Source organism: Macaca mulatta, chromosome 6, assembly GCF_049350105.2.
Source record: "Macaca mulatta isolate MMU2019108-1 chromosome 6, T2T-MMU8v2.0, whole genome shotgun sequence".
Classification (NCBI taxonomy): Eukaryota; Metazoa; Chordata; class Mammalia; order Primates; family Cercopithecidae; genus Macaca; species Macaca mulatta.
Window position 1 is genome coordinate 11803855 of NC_133411.1, and position 15722 is coordinate 11819576.

A 15722-nucleotide genomic window follows, 5' to 3' on the forward strand; every position below is an offset into this window, starting at 1 on the left:
AACATATTTTGGGGGGGACACAATTAAACCCACACCACTACCACAGACTATTGAATCAGGATGCTGAGAGCCTGGAAGGGCCCTCACCCCACCACCCTGGCCAGCTGCAAATCTGATGGCAACTTCTCCATCTGTGTGAGGGAGACATTTCCACCCCGGGGCATCGGGATGGCTGCACACCCAACACCCGACACTGGACACACTCAATCAACAGTGGTGTATTTATCACACGCACTCACAGCCTGGGAGGAGGCCACTGCCTGTCAGACCACAGGGGGAACAGCGTAAACAACCAGGGCCTGGGCGAGGCAGGCTCTGTGGTATCGAGAAGGTGGGGTGCCCCCACCCCATCTCCACAGGAAGATACAATCGGCTTGTTAGGAACATTGCAGGGGCTGGTGGGCCATGGAAGCCCCTCTGTAGGGGTAGCAGGACTGCATCTGGTCCGGTGACAGGAGGGCAGGTTGGCTGAGGGCCGTATCCACGGCAGCAGAGCAGTACAGGACTGTATCTGGTCCGGTGACAGGAGGGCAGGTTGGCTGGGGGCCGTATCCACGGCAGCAGAGCAGGGAGCACAGCGCATGGTTGGACCACTCCGTTCTCTCCTGGGTTCACCCAGTGTCAGGAGCAAAACATCTTGAATTTTAATTTCAGGCTTTATATTGTATTATTTGTGAAATAGACCTCAAATCGTTCACCCGTTCTCTGCTACCAGCCTAACCTGAGCTACCATCACACCTCCCTGACAACGGCCTCATTACATGTTCGTTCCCCGCAAATCCATCCTTCCCACAATGGGCAGAGGATCTGTTGAGGGTATGGATGGGATCCTGCCGCTGTCCTGCTCAAAACCTGCCAGCAGTCTTTGGTTGCACCTAGAAAAGCCACCCAGCCCCTGGCCCATGGCCTGGAGGCCCATGGGGTGTGGCCTACCTGCTTGTTCCTCTTCCTGCTTTCCCTGCTTGGCCTTCAGCCCAGTGTCATTGCTCAGGTCCTTGCCGGACCCCCAGCTAAATTTAGCTCCCCTTGAAGTGCACTGCCCCCTGTCACTCTCCTCTTTCCTTTATGGCATTTTCTCTACTCTTCTGCCTGGAGTCCATTCCCCATGATGCGTCCGTCCCAGCACCTAAACTGGGCTTGGCCCACGGGAGTTGCTACCTGGTATTTGTGAGCTGACAGAGAGGAGAGCCGGGGCCACGTTTTGACTTGGGCCTCGCGACTGAGCAGGGGCCGTGAGCAGAGCCCAGCTCTTCACCCCGGCAGCGGCAGCCTGGACCTCGGAGTCACGGCATGGCCTGTGGGTCAACCCTGCCCGCGTTGGCTGTGGTGTGGGCATGTTATTTAATTTCCCATGCCCAGGGTCCTCATTTGTAAAGTGGGGATTGTAGGGTTTGCATAACAATTTAATTAAATGACAGAAATTCGACTCAGATCTTTAACGAGGCTGCTGCAGAGTTGGAGGTCACTGAAAGGTGGTTTCCTGCCTTCCTCTGTCCTGCTTCAAACTAAATAACAGATGGCTACAAAACCCAGGACCACCCAGGGTCATCTTCCCGAGGGTCAGTCACTGAGGCTGCAGGTGAGGGAGGGCAGTTTTAACCCAACCCCACCCCTGTCTGCCACGCCCACCGGCTCACTTTCCATCAGCTCTAAGTTTCTTGACTATTCAGGGCCCACAGCCGTGGCTGCCTGGGCTTTTCCATTCCTGAGACTAAAAGAATGTTCACAGCTGGAACCTGACCAAACCCACCCAGTGACCCCAGATGAAAGCCCCCTGCACCCCACAGAGAGGCAGGAGCGGAGAGAGGGCCTCCAGTCACTCCGCGCTCCAGGGCCCAGGGCCCAGCTGGGGTTTCCGGCTCCCCCGTTGGCACCTGTTCCCCTCTGCATCTCTGGCAGTGACTCATTCCCAGGGACAGAGCTGCCTTCCTGGGAGAGGAGCAGGAGCTGGAGGAAGCCAGAAGCGAGGCTCAGGGCAGTGGTCCACCTCCTCCCTTGTGCCCAGGGGTCAGAAAAGTGACCTGCCGCCAGGGGCTGCCTATTGGCCTGTGGGAGGTGGCTGTCCTCCCAAATGCTGCAGGACATTGCTGATTAGCCTGCTTCAATGAGGGCATTGTTTGACTAGGGACATATTAAATGACAATGGAAACAAGTGAAATCAGCCCTCCAGGAGACAGCAACGCGGAAAGTACCTGCTCCATTAGGCTTGGCTTGGCTCTCCTCCCAGAAAAGCAGACTGGATGAAGGCACTGTGCCAGCTTAATGAAACCCAGCAGCAGTCCGCATATTCTAGGCTGTGTGGGGAGGGGGCTTTGGGGCAGAGGCGGGGTTCCAGCCCTGGCTACACAGTTTCTCCAGCCTTGGATGCATACTCTCTGTGTGACTCTGACAGGGTGTTACGTCCTAGAGAAGAGCGAATTTCTGAATTCGCTGCAAACCCTGCCTGGGCCAGTCCTGGACAGAACGATGCTGGGGGCAACTCTGAGCATAGACTCTGTGCCCATCACCTTGACTGACAGTCCTCAGGAGTTCTCCATCTCTGCCTCCACACTCTCCCAGTGATCAGGAGCAGTTCCCCAAACTCCGCCACCCCCCAGCGATTCTTGATGGAAGGTAGATCAGCATAATACAGCCTGCAGTGGGGTGTGTTTTAAAGCAGGGGCCCCAACCCCTGGACCAAGGCCACACAGCAGGAGGTGAGCAGCGCGTGGGCGAGCATTACCGCCTGGGCTCCGCCTCCTGTCAGATCAGTTGTGGCATTAGATTCTCATAGGAGCGTGAACCCTACTGTGAACTGCACATGCGAGAGATCTAGGTCTCACACTCCTTATGAGAATCTAGTACCTGCCTCATGATCTGAGGGGGAACAGTTTCCTTCTGAAACCATCTGCTGCCCCCTCTCTGGCCACCCACCCACTCCCAGTCATTGGAAAAATTTTTTTTCACGAAACCAGTTCCTGGTGTCGAAAAGGTTGGGGACTGCTGTTTAAAATCCTTCTGAATGATCATGCCTTCCATTATAGGTCTCCAGGAGAATCAGGCCACAGCTCTTTGCCCCAGGCCCTGTGTGAGCCCTGGCTCTGGTGCACTGCCTTACACCGTGCATGGCCTTCCAGCTGGTGAAGAGATACCCCCGCTCCTTGCCCCTAGGGCCATGCTGTCATCATGGTCTGGAAGACCCCGTGGTGTCCTCAGTACCAGCAACAGCGTCCCAGACCATCTGGGCCCAAATCTTTCCAATCCTGGTAAGAATAGGCGAGCAGCCCCCAGGAGAAGCCCCCCGTTTCTCCCAGAGCCTAGAGTAAGACGTGGTGAAGAGGCCTGGCCTGGGGCCTTCTGAGAGGAGGGGACCCCTCCGGGGTGTATGGTGTCCCTAATCTGCTCTCCCACCGTCCAGCCACTTGGAACGAGGAGAAAAGCTAGGGTGACAGGAAACGTGGGCCTTCTGTGAAACGGTGGAGCCTCTCCTCTCGGCCCTTCACCCTGCAGGTGGCACCCAACTGCAGCCCATGCTGGCATCCTCATGGCTAGAGCTCCAGCAAGCATGGCCTGCTGCTGCCTCTAGACTGCAGAACGCAGCCAATAGATGAAGGATTTCATTATGTCCAGCTTGTTTTCTCATCTCCAAGCGAGGAAAAATCATGCCGCTTTTATAAAGAAATTATGGACATATGGGAAGCTTCAGAAAATCAGGGCTGAGAAAGGCATGTGACAGCCTGCTCAGACACAACCCACTGCCCCTGTATTTCTGACCAATGAAACAGTATGCAAGGGGGTCTTATTTGAGACTCTCTGCCCAGACTGAGCACAGAGCGTGGCGTGCCCCTGACCCTCGGGCGGCAACTGCTCCCCCAAGAGAAGGGCCTCGGCCAGAGGAAGCTGCATAAAGAAATGGGGCTGAGGTGGCTGCGGAGCCATCTGATGCCTGTGTCTGCATCTGTTTCCCAAAAAGGTTATGGGTGCACCAGGCACCCCGACTGTAAGGTTTCAGGACACAGTTTCCAAGTCTGCCCTCACTTCTGACAGCAACTGCAAGCTTGGAGGGTTCCCCAAGCTACCTCCCACTTTAAGAGTTTGCTAAAAGGATTCACAGAACTCAGTGAAAGCTATTATAGTCATTGAATACAGGGCAAGGGCACCAACAGAAATGAGCCAAAGGCAGAGAAGCATGGGGCAGTCAGGGAGGCTCTGAAATGTGAAACTTCCACTGTCCTAAGGATGCGTCGCCCTCCTGCCAATGATGCGTGGCAAATGCATGGAGTATTGTCAACCAAGGAAGCTTGCCAGAGCTTCAGTGTGCAGAATTTTTATTGGGGCCTCACTACACAAGCATGAACAAATGATTGATTGATCACATACATAATTGAAATCAGGCACTAAGGTCACCTATATATTGTGTAACTCAAAGTCACCATGGTTGGTCTTTCCTGCATGGCCAGCTCTTATCCTGAGACTGTCAGATGTGGCTGACTCTATGCTAAGGTTCCATGTGGCCAGCCTTTGCCACCAACAAAGACATTCCTATCAGGTATGCCATCAGTCACCTCCTAGAGCTGAGGGAAATGGCCAGACCTCTCTGTGGGCAAGGCCACATTTTTTCCTATGTACCTGGCTCTGGGCTGCACTGGTACAAATCCCAAGAGGCCCACTGACATCCATGTAGACATACTTGATACTGGGTCTAATTGTATCACAGGGTCATGCCGTGAGAACAGACACATAGAAAATGGCAGAACCTCAAAGGCAATCAGGAGCCTGGCTTCCACAGCCAGTGATGCAGAGCTTACCCAACGAAGGTTTTAACCTTCGGTGAAGGATGAGTCAGTCACAACAGACCCCACCCAAGGGGACAACTTCACCAACTCCCCTGCTGGGCACCCATGCTCCCTCTGGGGCCTCAACCTTGACCTTTAGTCTCTGTATGTTTTCTTCCCTCCTTTTCCCCACACATCCTTGGAGATCCTTTCTATTGTCCACAACTTGAATGCTGACTTAGCACAATTGAACCAATAATTGGCTAAGTGGGTTATTTTCTGTTGCTCCAGTGTGCTCTGTCTTGAAAGTGGGCTCTGCTCTATTTTTTTGGAGACAGGGTCTGGCTCTGTCACTCAGGCTGGAGTGCAGTCAGTGTTGGGGATCTTGGCTCACTGCAGCCTCAACCTCCCAGGCTCAAGCGATCCTCCCATCTCAGCCACCCAACTAGCTGAGACTATGGGTGTGTGCTACCATGCCTGGCTAGTTTTTGTATTTTTTGTGGAGATGGGGTTTCATCATGTTTCCCAGGTTGGTCTTGAATGTCTGGGCTCAACTGATCCTCCCACCTTGCTAGGATTACAGGTGTGAGCCATTACGTCTGGTTGGCCTCTGCTCTTCTGAGCTCGCAGCTTCACAGGGAAGCTACTGAAAGGTATTGAAGAGTAGTGTCTCTTCCTTTGTTCAAGGGAAAACCCATTCTGGCTCGGCCATTGTGAGCATATGTACCAGGTCAGGTTTACCTGCATATCACAGAAAATCCAGTAATCATCATTGTCACTGTCACTGTCATCATCATGATCATGGCCTATACTTATAAAAGTGCCTACCATAGTAGGACCCCAAGAGTTAGAGGAACAGCTAGGTCCTCTGATTGCCAGTCACGTAACAACGCTGTAACATAGATACCATTTCATGCTTGTTTTACAGACGGGGAAACAGATAGAGAGGTCAAGTAACCTATCCAAGGTCTTGATGCTAGTGAGTGAAGGTGCTGAGATATAACCCAGGGTGTTCAGCCTCAGAATCTGTACTCTGAACTTTTCTGTTACAACCAAGAAAATAGTGGCTTAAATACTTAAGGGTTTGTGTCCCCATAAGCAAAGTCCAGAGAGGCAGACTGGGGTGATCATGGTGGTGCCACTGTCATCAGGGACCCAGGCTCCTTCTGTTCAGTCATCCTTGGAAGGAGCTGGCATTACCTCATTGCCTCATGATCCAAAGTAGCTGCTAGAGGACAAGCCATCACACCTGTTTTCCAGTCAGGAGGAAGAAGTGAGGGGGAAAAACAGGCAAATCTTCTGGATGAGTCAACTCCTTTTAAGATACCATCGTCTTACATAGCCTATTGATTAGAATTCAGTCATGAGCCGCACTTACCTGCTAGGTTGGAAAATGGAGCAGTAGAACTGGGCCAATTGCTGGCATGTATGTAACGGGGCTCCAGTCCAAAGACAGAGGGAAGAATGGACACTGGGAAGCAACTTGGCAGCAAAGCCAAGAAAGTCAGTTTCTTAATTGTGTTTTCTTCCCTGAAATGTCTCCTGCGGGGCAAGAGGGAGGCGGCCCTATCCTTTTTTCTGATTTTTGGAGCTCTACACCATTCTAGACCTGCTCGCCCCATAGGACTTTCTCTTACAGTTCCCTATTCTAGGACCCCTGAAGACCAGCCCTGCAATGTGTGCATAGGGGGTCCTATTTGGTACTGAGAGAGACAGGGTCTAGAGCATAGAGTTGGATTTCTGTACAGTGAAAGCAGGACTTAAGTCTGATCTTTAAAGATTTCCTCCTTTTCATGATATGGCCCACTGTCATTGTCATTGTTATCATTGACAATGATGACATCTCTTCAAGATTAATAGGTTTCAGACTTACAGTGTTACCATCCTGGGAGCTGGACCTAGACACCTGTGAGGCCCCAATTATTGACCTAAATGGTTGACAATTGGAGGATCTAGCTGTTCCTCTAACTCTTGGGGTCCTACTTTTACCTGAATGATGGACTGATTGGTTCAATCAATTAAAAATGTGTGAAAATGACAGTGGAGCTTCCTGCTCTTTAGAAGTTTGTGGTAGAAATCATAGCTGTCATATTGATCTTAGCTTTGCCTCCTACTAGCTATGTGATTGAAGTACATTATTTTACCGCACTAAGACTCAGTTTCCTTATCTGTAAAATAGCAATGATAAAAATGTCTACCAGTAGGATTGTTATGAGCATCTAGCACATAGTAAGTGTTCAATAAATGTGAGGAGGAGGATGATAATGACGATCATGATGGTGGTGGTAGTGATGGTGGTGGTGGTGATAGTGATGACAAATGATGGTGGTGGTAATGATGGTGATAACAGCAATGGTGGTAATGATGGTGATAGTGATGATGAAGGTGGTGATGGTGATGATAGTGATGATAATGGTAATGATGATGGTGATGGTAATTATGGTAATGGTGATGGTGATGATGGTGGGGATGATGGTGATGGTGATGATGGTAATTATGGTAATAGTAATGACAATGATGGTAATGATGGTGATCATGGTACTGGTGATGATGGTGATAGTGATGATGAAGGTGGTGATGGTGATGATAGTGATGATGATAATGGTGATGATGGTGATGGTAATTATGGTAATGGTGATAGTGATGATGGTGGGGATGATGGTGATGATGATGAGGGTGATGATGATGATGGTAATTATGGTAATAGTAATAGTAATGATAATGATGGTGATCATGGTGCTGGTGATGATGGTGGTGATGATGGTGATGGGGATCATGATGATGGTGATTTAGGACCAGAATCTCTTTCAGTGGGAAATCCGTCTACTTCAACACTTTTGTGATTAATGAAAGAAATAGTATAACTCTGACTAAATTTATATGGGTTAAACAAAGCATTAATTAATAAATGCCCATTTGTCATTGTCTTATTGTGTTCAGGTTACTTAATTGTCCTTGAAGAAAATGCTGGTTTAGTGATCTAATGCTCTTTCTTGGACACTGCAATAGTGTTGCACCTGAAAAGTAATAATCTTTTGGTTTGGTTTTGTTTCCTAGGATAACTTTCTTTGGGATCCTTTTGATACACTAAGAGCATCTATGAGGATGGCCGAATAATTATTAGACTGAAAAAAAACAGTATTAAGGCAGGGAAAATCCTTTAGCTGTGAAACTAAACATTACATATATGAAGTCCTCAGCATCATGTTAGGGCTGTTAAATGTATGTGATGTGACATTACAAAGTAATTTGGGATGATTTCCTTAGTATGCAAGATGGAAATGATTCATAATTACCCCAAACACCGTTTCTTAGGTATTGTTTTTATGCATGTATTAATTACGGCTGTGGTTGTTTTTGTTTAGAGATGCTTTGTACTCCAGTCTGTCTTCTTAGGCACAGCCTTATCTGTGATGGGGCAAGTCTCAGGATGTGGGTTCTTGCATTGGCCACTGCTCCCATTGGGTGAGGATGGAGGCGTCATTGCTATAGAAGGCAGGGAATTTGTGATGAAACTTGCATCTTTTGAAAAGTTTGATTTTGGACGGTGCTCTGAAATTTGTCTTTTATATATGCGTGACGCAATCTAGTTGCACATGTTGCAGCTAAAAGCGGAACCAACTAATTGAACATTTTCAGAGTCTGACGGAAATGGTGGGTGCCAGCATTCCTGGTCTATCGTCCAGTTAGTTTGGAGGTTTGGGTAAGTGCCAGGTATGGTAAGAAACGACCACATTCCCCCAGAGCTCACATCTAGCCTTCACTCCTGTGATAGAAACAGGGATTTGTTGAGGGGCTGCGATTGGTAGGAATTCTGCTAGCAGACAGGGACACAGGACAAGGCCAAAGTCCCTGCCCTGAAGGAGATCTTTACCTACACTGGTTTCTTTTCATGCTGCTGTTCCGCAAACACACACATTTTCCTCTCAGCTATTCATCCCTTTGCCATGTCCACTGATAACTGGGAGGTTAATCAGCCTGAGGCACACATGGTTCATTTTGGAAAGCAGCTGCCATTGTTTGCAAAGAGATTTCTAGACCTGTTTTTGAGAATATTTAAATAGCTGAGCCAAAAGCCAGTGTGACTGTCCTTCCTGCCCTAGGTGGGTGTGCTGGGAAGCCACTGAGGGCATTGATCTTGGCTCTTTTTTGTATCAGTGACTGAGAAAACCACCATTAAGCTGGAGAGCAACTGAACACTCTCCCTGAAGGCAAAGATTTGCTTTATCTAAAATTTTCCACTGCGTCCAGGAGCAAATCTGCATCACAGCAATTTACTATTTTCTGCTCCAGGAACTGGAAAACACAAACAAGCTTGAGCTACTTCAGTTGCTTCCACGAAACGTGCTGTCATTACTGAAACACGTTTTTTTTTTTTTTTTTCAGGATTCCAGGTTGAGGGAAATTTGCTTTTGATTGTTTAATTGCATTATGATAGATTTTTAGTGGCATCTCTGGCCTCCACCCACTAGCAACCTCCAGACACTGTCAAATGTTCCCTGGGGGGCAACATCACCCCCAGGTGACAGTCATTGCCCTAGAAATAATGAAGATCATTATTAGCTCTCTAAGCACATTCCATGTTCTCAATACATCCCTATTTAAAGAATAACACAAGTGGGTTTCTGGCGACTTGCACAGGAAACTGAGTCCTTATGCTACAAAATGTTGGAGTCTTTCTTTTAAGTGACCCTCGGCAGTGCAGAATGGTGATGTCGAAATGTAATCAAAAGCTCGTTCCAGGCCTCTGGGTAGAGTTCCAAATCCTCCAGATTATATTAGTTCATTATAGCAGACCACGCTGGGGCTTTTCCAGTTGACAAATTAGATTTTTTTGAAAGCATGGCAGTTGGATTTATGAAAATAGTTAGGATTAAAGGGGAGGATGAGGGAAAATAATTTTCTCTTGTCATGAATGCCCTTAATTGAATTTTAGAAAGTCTGTTTAGAAGAGCAAGGCAAATGCTAGACAGAAGGTTGTAAAGATTTGCAGATAGGTCGAAGTAAAAACACATCCAAGATGCTTTAACGACCCAGAGTGAGGAAAGAAAAAGACCCTCTCACATTGTTTCATATTGTTTTATACTCAGTACCTGTTTTAATAAAAAGCAAGGAAGTAAAACCAAAGACAGCAGCCCGGTGCCAGGCCCAAAACCAGGCCTGGGTCTGCCTGGCCTAAACCCAGTAGTTAAAAATCAACTCATAACTTAGAAACCGATGTTATTCATAAATTCCAGACATTGTATAGAAGAATGTTGTGAAACTCCCTGCCCTGTTCTGTTTCTATCAGTGCATGAAACCCCTGTCATGTGTCCCCTAGATTGCTCAATCAATCACAACCCTTTCATATGAAATCTTCAGTGCTGTGAGTCCTTAAAAGGGACAGAATTTGTGCACTCGGGGAGCTCGGATTTTAAGGCAGTAGCTTGCCAAGGCTCCCAGCTGAATAAAGCCCTTCTTCCTTCTACAACTCGGTGTCTGAGAGGTTTTATCTGCAGCTCATCCTGCTACAAGAGAAAAATCAGCCACAATGAATACTTACATTAGCTAATTTTATGTGTCAACTCAGCTAGGTCATGTCACCCAGAGATGTGGTTGAACATTATCTTAGATGGTTCTGTAAAGGCATTTTGGGATGAGACTAACATTTAAATCAGTAGACCTTCTGAGTCAAGCGGACTGTACTCCATTATGTGGGTGGGCCGCATCCAATCAGTTGAAGGCCTGAATGAACAGAAGAACAACCTTCCCTGAGCAAGAAGGACTTCTGCCAGCAGACAGCTTTCGGACTTGAACAGCAGCACCAGCTCTTCCTGGGCCTCCAGCTTCCTGCCATCCCTGCAGATATGGGATTTGCTAGGCTCCATAATCTCATGAGCCAATTCCTTAAAATAAGTCTCTTCCTATATGTGTGCATGTGTGTGTACACATGGATAAACACGTGCGCACACACACACACCCCCACTGGTTCTATTTCTCTGGAGGACCCGGTGAATACAACTGTGATGAGGATGTCTCAAGTTCGCAAAGCCTCATGGTTCGCCACCACCACCCACTCCCTCCCTCCCTCCCCGTTCTTCAGGCGCATATGGCTGTAGGCGCCTCCTGGGAGGGTTGCAAAATGCCTGTTTTTTTGTTTTGTTTTGTTTTTGTTTTTATACTGCAGAGGCCAGCAAGATGCCAAGTCTTAGGGAAAGAGAAGTTTACTTTTGGATTTGTAAAAAGAAGTATTTAACCAGCACAGCAGCTGTGAAGATAAGAAAAGCTGCAGAACTGCAGAATAGCACGGGCTGCCGAGGCAGTGGCAGATGCTTTAACAATAACCAACGAATTACAAACCCGCTGGGTCTGGCCATATCTCCCCATGGCTCTGCTCTCTCACCCCCAATCCCTGCCCTTTCTCAGGCTGCCTGCGTGGCCCTCATCCAGGCCTGCACCCTCCACTTGGCTGGTGGTCATTCCACGGTCTCCTTAGCCAGGTTCCTGTCCATGCCATGGGCACATCACACCCTGTAGCTTCCTGATACACACACGGGGGGTCACCTGGTGCCCAAACCTAGTAAGTGGCAGGAGGCACCTGAACCTGAGCCCCGCCTGAGCTTCTGGGTTTTGCGGTCCAGGCACTGGCTCCATCAGGGGCTGGTTCTAGTTTGAACTGGAGCTGAGGAGGTTCTTTGAAATGGTGTCAAAATGTCAGAACTCCAGGACACATTTGAATAGGGTCCCAGTTCTCCTTCCTGCCTGGACCCAGAAAGGAAATGTCCCAGGGATCCTCTCCCTCTAGGAGGGGCCTGCTGAGAGAGCGGGCGGCCCCAGGGACCTGGCCTCTGGGTCAGGGCGGGGCAACAGGGGTGTCCCAGGGACACATTGCAGGTGTGGGGAGGGTGGTCGCAGGGGAGACCACCCTGGTCTTGCTTGTTTCTCGGGTGGTCGCAGGGGAGAGCTCAGGACTTGTGGTCCATGGGGCAGCAGATGAATGAGTCAGGGGCACTGGAAAACGATGTGCTCCTCCTGGTAACCCCTCCAGTCTTGGATCATTCCAGTGACACTTACAAACACTATGAAGGAATTTCTCAGTGAAAACATTCAAAGAGCTGCGCTTTGTGCTGGGGCCACCTGAGACCAAACAAAGACTGTGGTGGATGGCATGCAGGAACCAGAGGCACGCATGCGCTGCTGACCTCTGGGTGACAGGTGGCCCCTGCAGGGTCCTTAGGGCCCAGCACCCTTCTGCCCATCCCTGCTCCGCCAACACTCACCTGGGCCCCTGGCCACCTCTCCATCTCCTCATTGTTCCTGAACACAATCTTGAGTGGCATTGATCCAACCATCCCTTTCTGGAATCTTCTTGCCAACTGCAAACCTCTGTACCCCTCTAGCACCCTTTGTCTATGCTGGGAACCCTGTCCTCGTGATCCCAGTAATGCCTCTCATTTACTGAGCATCTGTATTAACCATGAGGTTAGCGTGTATGACTTCTTTTCATGCTCACAAAGCTCCGTGAGTGCAGAGTTGCAATTGGGTAGGTGGGGTCCAGAGACGCTGATGGAGCCTCTTGCTCCGGCAGGGCTGAGGTTTGAGCCTGCACAGCGGTGACTCTAGAGCCTGTGCTTGCCCCGGTGCAGTGCCATCCCCCCTCGCCCTTCCTCAAGCCTGCCATTCACCACCTGGCCATTAAGGCACATATGTGCTCATGACCCTGTCTTCCCCAGCTCTGCGCAGCAAAGGACAGCTTGTCCCCCACACTGTGTCCCTAATCCAGGGGCAGCAGCTAAGCAGAGTTTCTTGCTCCCTGTGGGGATTTTTAGGTCAGCACTTGTGCTCCTCACAGGTCTCCTTTCTCCGTGTTTTGTGCCTTCTGTTTAAGCTCACCCTTTCCTGGTCCTGGCTGCTATCATCTAATCACCCCTGGGATGTGCTGCTTCCCTGAGGATTTCAGTATCAGTTTCGTAGTCTCTGGGGTCTCAGCATCCACACTGACCCTTCCAGGTCTTCTCATTTCTTCGACTTTCCTCACATGGCTCCTTGCTGTCCTGCTGACTGGCTCCCCTGAGTTTCTGACTGCCAGTCTTTCTTGCCTCCCTCAGAACCGCAAGCTGCCCTCTCCATGGGCTAGCCTAAAGTGTCCAGTTCAATGGCTTTTAAAAAGCATATTCATGGGTATGTGCAAGTATTCACATGGTTGATTTTAGAATATTTTCATCACCTCAAGAAGAGACTCTGTACCCTTTGGCCATCACTTTCCTACTCCCCCTGCCCCATACCAGCCCTAAGCAAGCACTGTCTCTATAGATTTCTCTGTTCTGGACATTTCATATGAATGACATCACACATACGATCTTTGGTGACTGGCTTCTTTCAGTTAGCATGATGTTTTCAAAGTTTAACCATGTTGTTGTGTGTTATCAGTCCTTCATTCCTTTTCATGGCTGAGTAGTACTCCACTATGTGGCTATACATTTTGTTCATTCATTCTTCACTGGATGGACATTTGTGTTGTTTCTTCCTTTCAGCTATTATGAATGCTGCTGCTATAATCATGTTTACACGTTTTTGCATGGACATGTCGTTTCATTTTTCTTGGGTGTATATACCTAGGAGTGGATTGCTGGGTCATATAACTCTGTGTTTAATTGTATGGGGAACTGTTTTCTCACTTGAGGAACTGTTTTCTCACTGTTTTTTCACACGGGACTGTTTTCCCAAGTGGCTGCACATTTTGCACTCCCAACAGCATTGTACGAGTTCCAATTTCTCTGCATTCCTGTCAGTACCCTTGTGTCATTGACTTTCTGGTTCTAGCCATCTTGGTGAAGTGGTATTTCATTGTGGCTTTGATCTGCATCTCCCTGGTGACTAAAGACATTGAGCATCTTTTGATGTGCTTATTGGCCATCTACTAACACTGGCTTTGACACTGGACCCTGAGCTTCAGTCTTTCCTCCTGTGAAATAGTATAACCACCATCCATGGAGCACAGTGGCAACACTGTGACTCTCTGGGCTGAGGACACATCTGACAACAAGTGATCCCACAGCCACTGGACCCAGGGACAGGCAGCCTCTGCAGCCGAGGGTCCTGTCCCTTTATGTCTCTGCTTCCAGTCTTTTCTCTGTTCTTCCTGCAGCCAGGCTTGGGATGCTGCATGGCCAGAGATGCTGTATCAGGAAACCTGCAGCAGGTAAAGGTTCTCCCAGCAAAGTTTTTGCAGAAAAGCAATGCACTAAGTGAACTGTTCTTCAAATGGTGTGAGCTGGGAGTGAGGTTTCTGGCTTTTCGGCACATAGGTGATGTTCTTGGGTGAATGACGTTCCCCCAAAAGATATGTTGAAGTCCTAAATCCCAGTGCCTCTGAATGTGACCTTAATTGGAAACAGAGTCTCTGCAGATGTAATCAGGGAAGATGAGGTCATACTGGAATAGGGTGGGCATTCATCTAATGACTGGTGTCCTCAGAAAACAAGGGAGATTTGGAGACAGACACACAGACAGGGAATGGCCATGTGACGGCGGAGTCAGAGACCGGAGTGATGCTGCCCACAAGCCAAGGGACGCCAAGGATGGCCACAGCCGTCAGGAGCCGCCAGGAGCTGGGAGAGGCCAGAAAGTCCCACTGGGCCTGCGGAGGGAGTGTGGCCTGGCCAACACACTGATTTCAAACCTCTCCAGAACTGTGACAGAACACACTCCCGTTGTTTTAAGCCACACAGTTTGTGGCTTAATTTGTGACTTTGTTAAGGCAGCAATAGAAAACTGACACTGGATAATGATGTTCAGGAATGATGTGGAGAGCCCTGGGGGTGGTTCTGTTCCATGCTTGTTGGATGCTTGGCATTTCTGGCAACCACCATATATTTACTGAGAATGGACTCTGCCCAGTGACAGAAAATGAGTATGCCCCTCGTTCCTTTCCTCAGCTTAGCATGGGAGACAGGAGGCAGGAATACAAGCAGCAGCTTCAGAGGCAACACCCGACAAGGCCAGGGTTGTTGGAGGTGTAGACTCCAGCTACACCCAAGCTGGGGCTGTGAATGCGGCCCCTGGTGCTCCCTCTGGTGCTCTCTGACAAATACAGCCCTGGGTGAGAAAACCTCAGGCCCCTCCCACTCAAATTCCGATTTGATTCTGGATCGCCAGTCTAATAGTTGTGATTATTTTCTCGCAAGGGTTACAGGAGACCTTCTGATTAAGGCAAATGTCTTGTACATCAAAAGCTGCTCACCGTCACCCCTGGGCTTACTATTAATCATTCTCTCTTACATCTGTTCCCAAAGGGCCTTCCTGGCACAGGCCAGCTGCTGGGCCCAAGTAATATGCTTTAATCAATGGTATTAAGCTTTTCCATGTTATGACATTTTAAGTAGATAATTAGACTCGAGTCACCAGGTGTCCAAGAGTTCGACTTTTGTATCTGGAAAATAAGTTTTGAAAACGCCCATCATGTACACATGTATGGGTATTTGTACTTCTATTGAAACCATCTGGCAACCCCGGTAAAATATAAAAGGGAATCTCTGATCTACAAGAAAAAACAAAGCTGGAGAGAAATGCAGGAGCTTTATTATAAATCATCAATATTCTTGAAGTTAACAACTGATACACTCACTTAGGCAAACAGTTTGGATTTAATGATCTAAAGGCCACAGATGCATGCCAGATCTAGCTAAAAGTACATAAAAAGCACACCTCTGGAAATCACAGCCCTCCCTCCGGCTGAAGACTGAGAAGCGTTCAGCATGCTTCTGGATTTCTGCAGCGGCAGGGGCAGGGGTCTGCACGGGCCTGACCTGGTGTTGCTGGAGCGCAGCATCCCCTCCTGGGTGCTACTCCAAAAGGCAGGCTGGGAGGTGCTTGCTGGGGTGTTCCATGGTAGCGCTGCTGACCAAGTTTGGGTCTCCAAAAGCCACCCTCAGTTTATACCAAACTGATGAGGAAACAGGTGGCGACAGGGTCTTGAAGGGTACACGC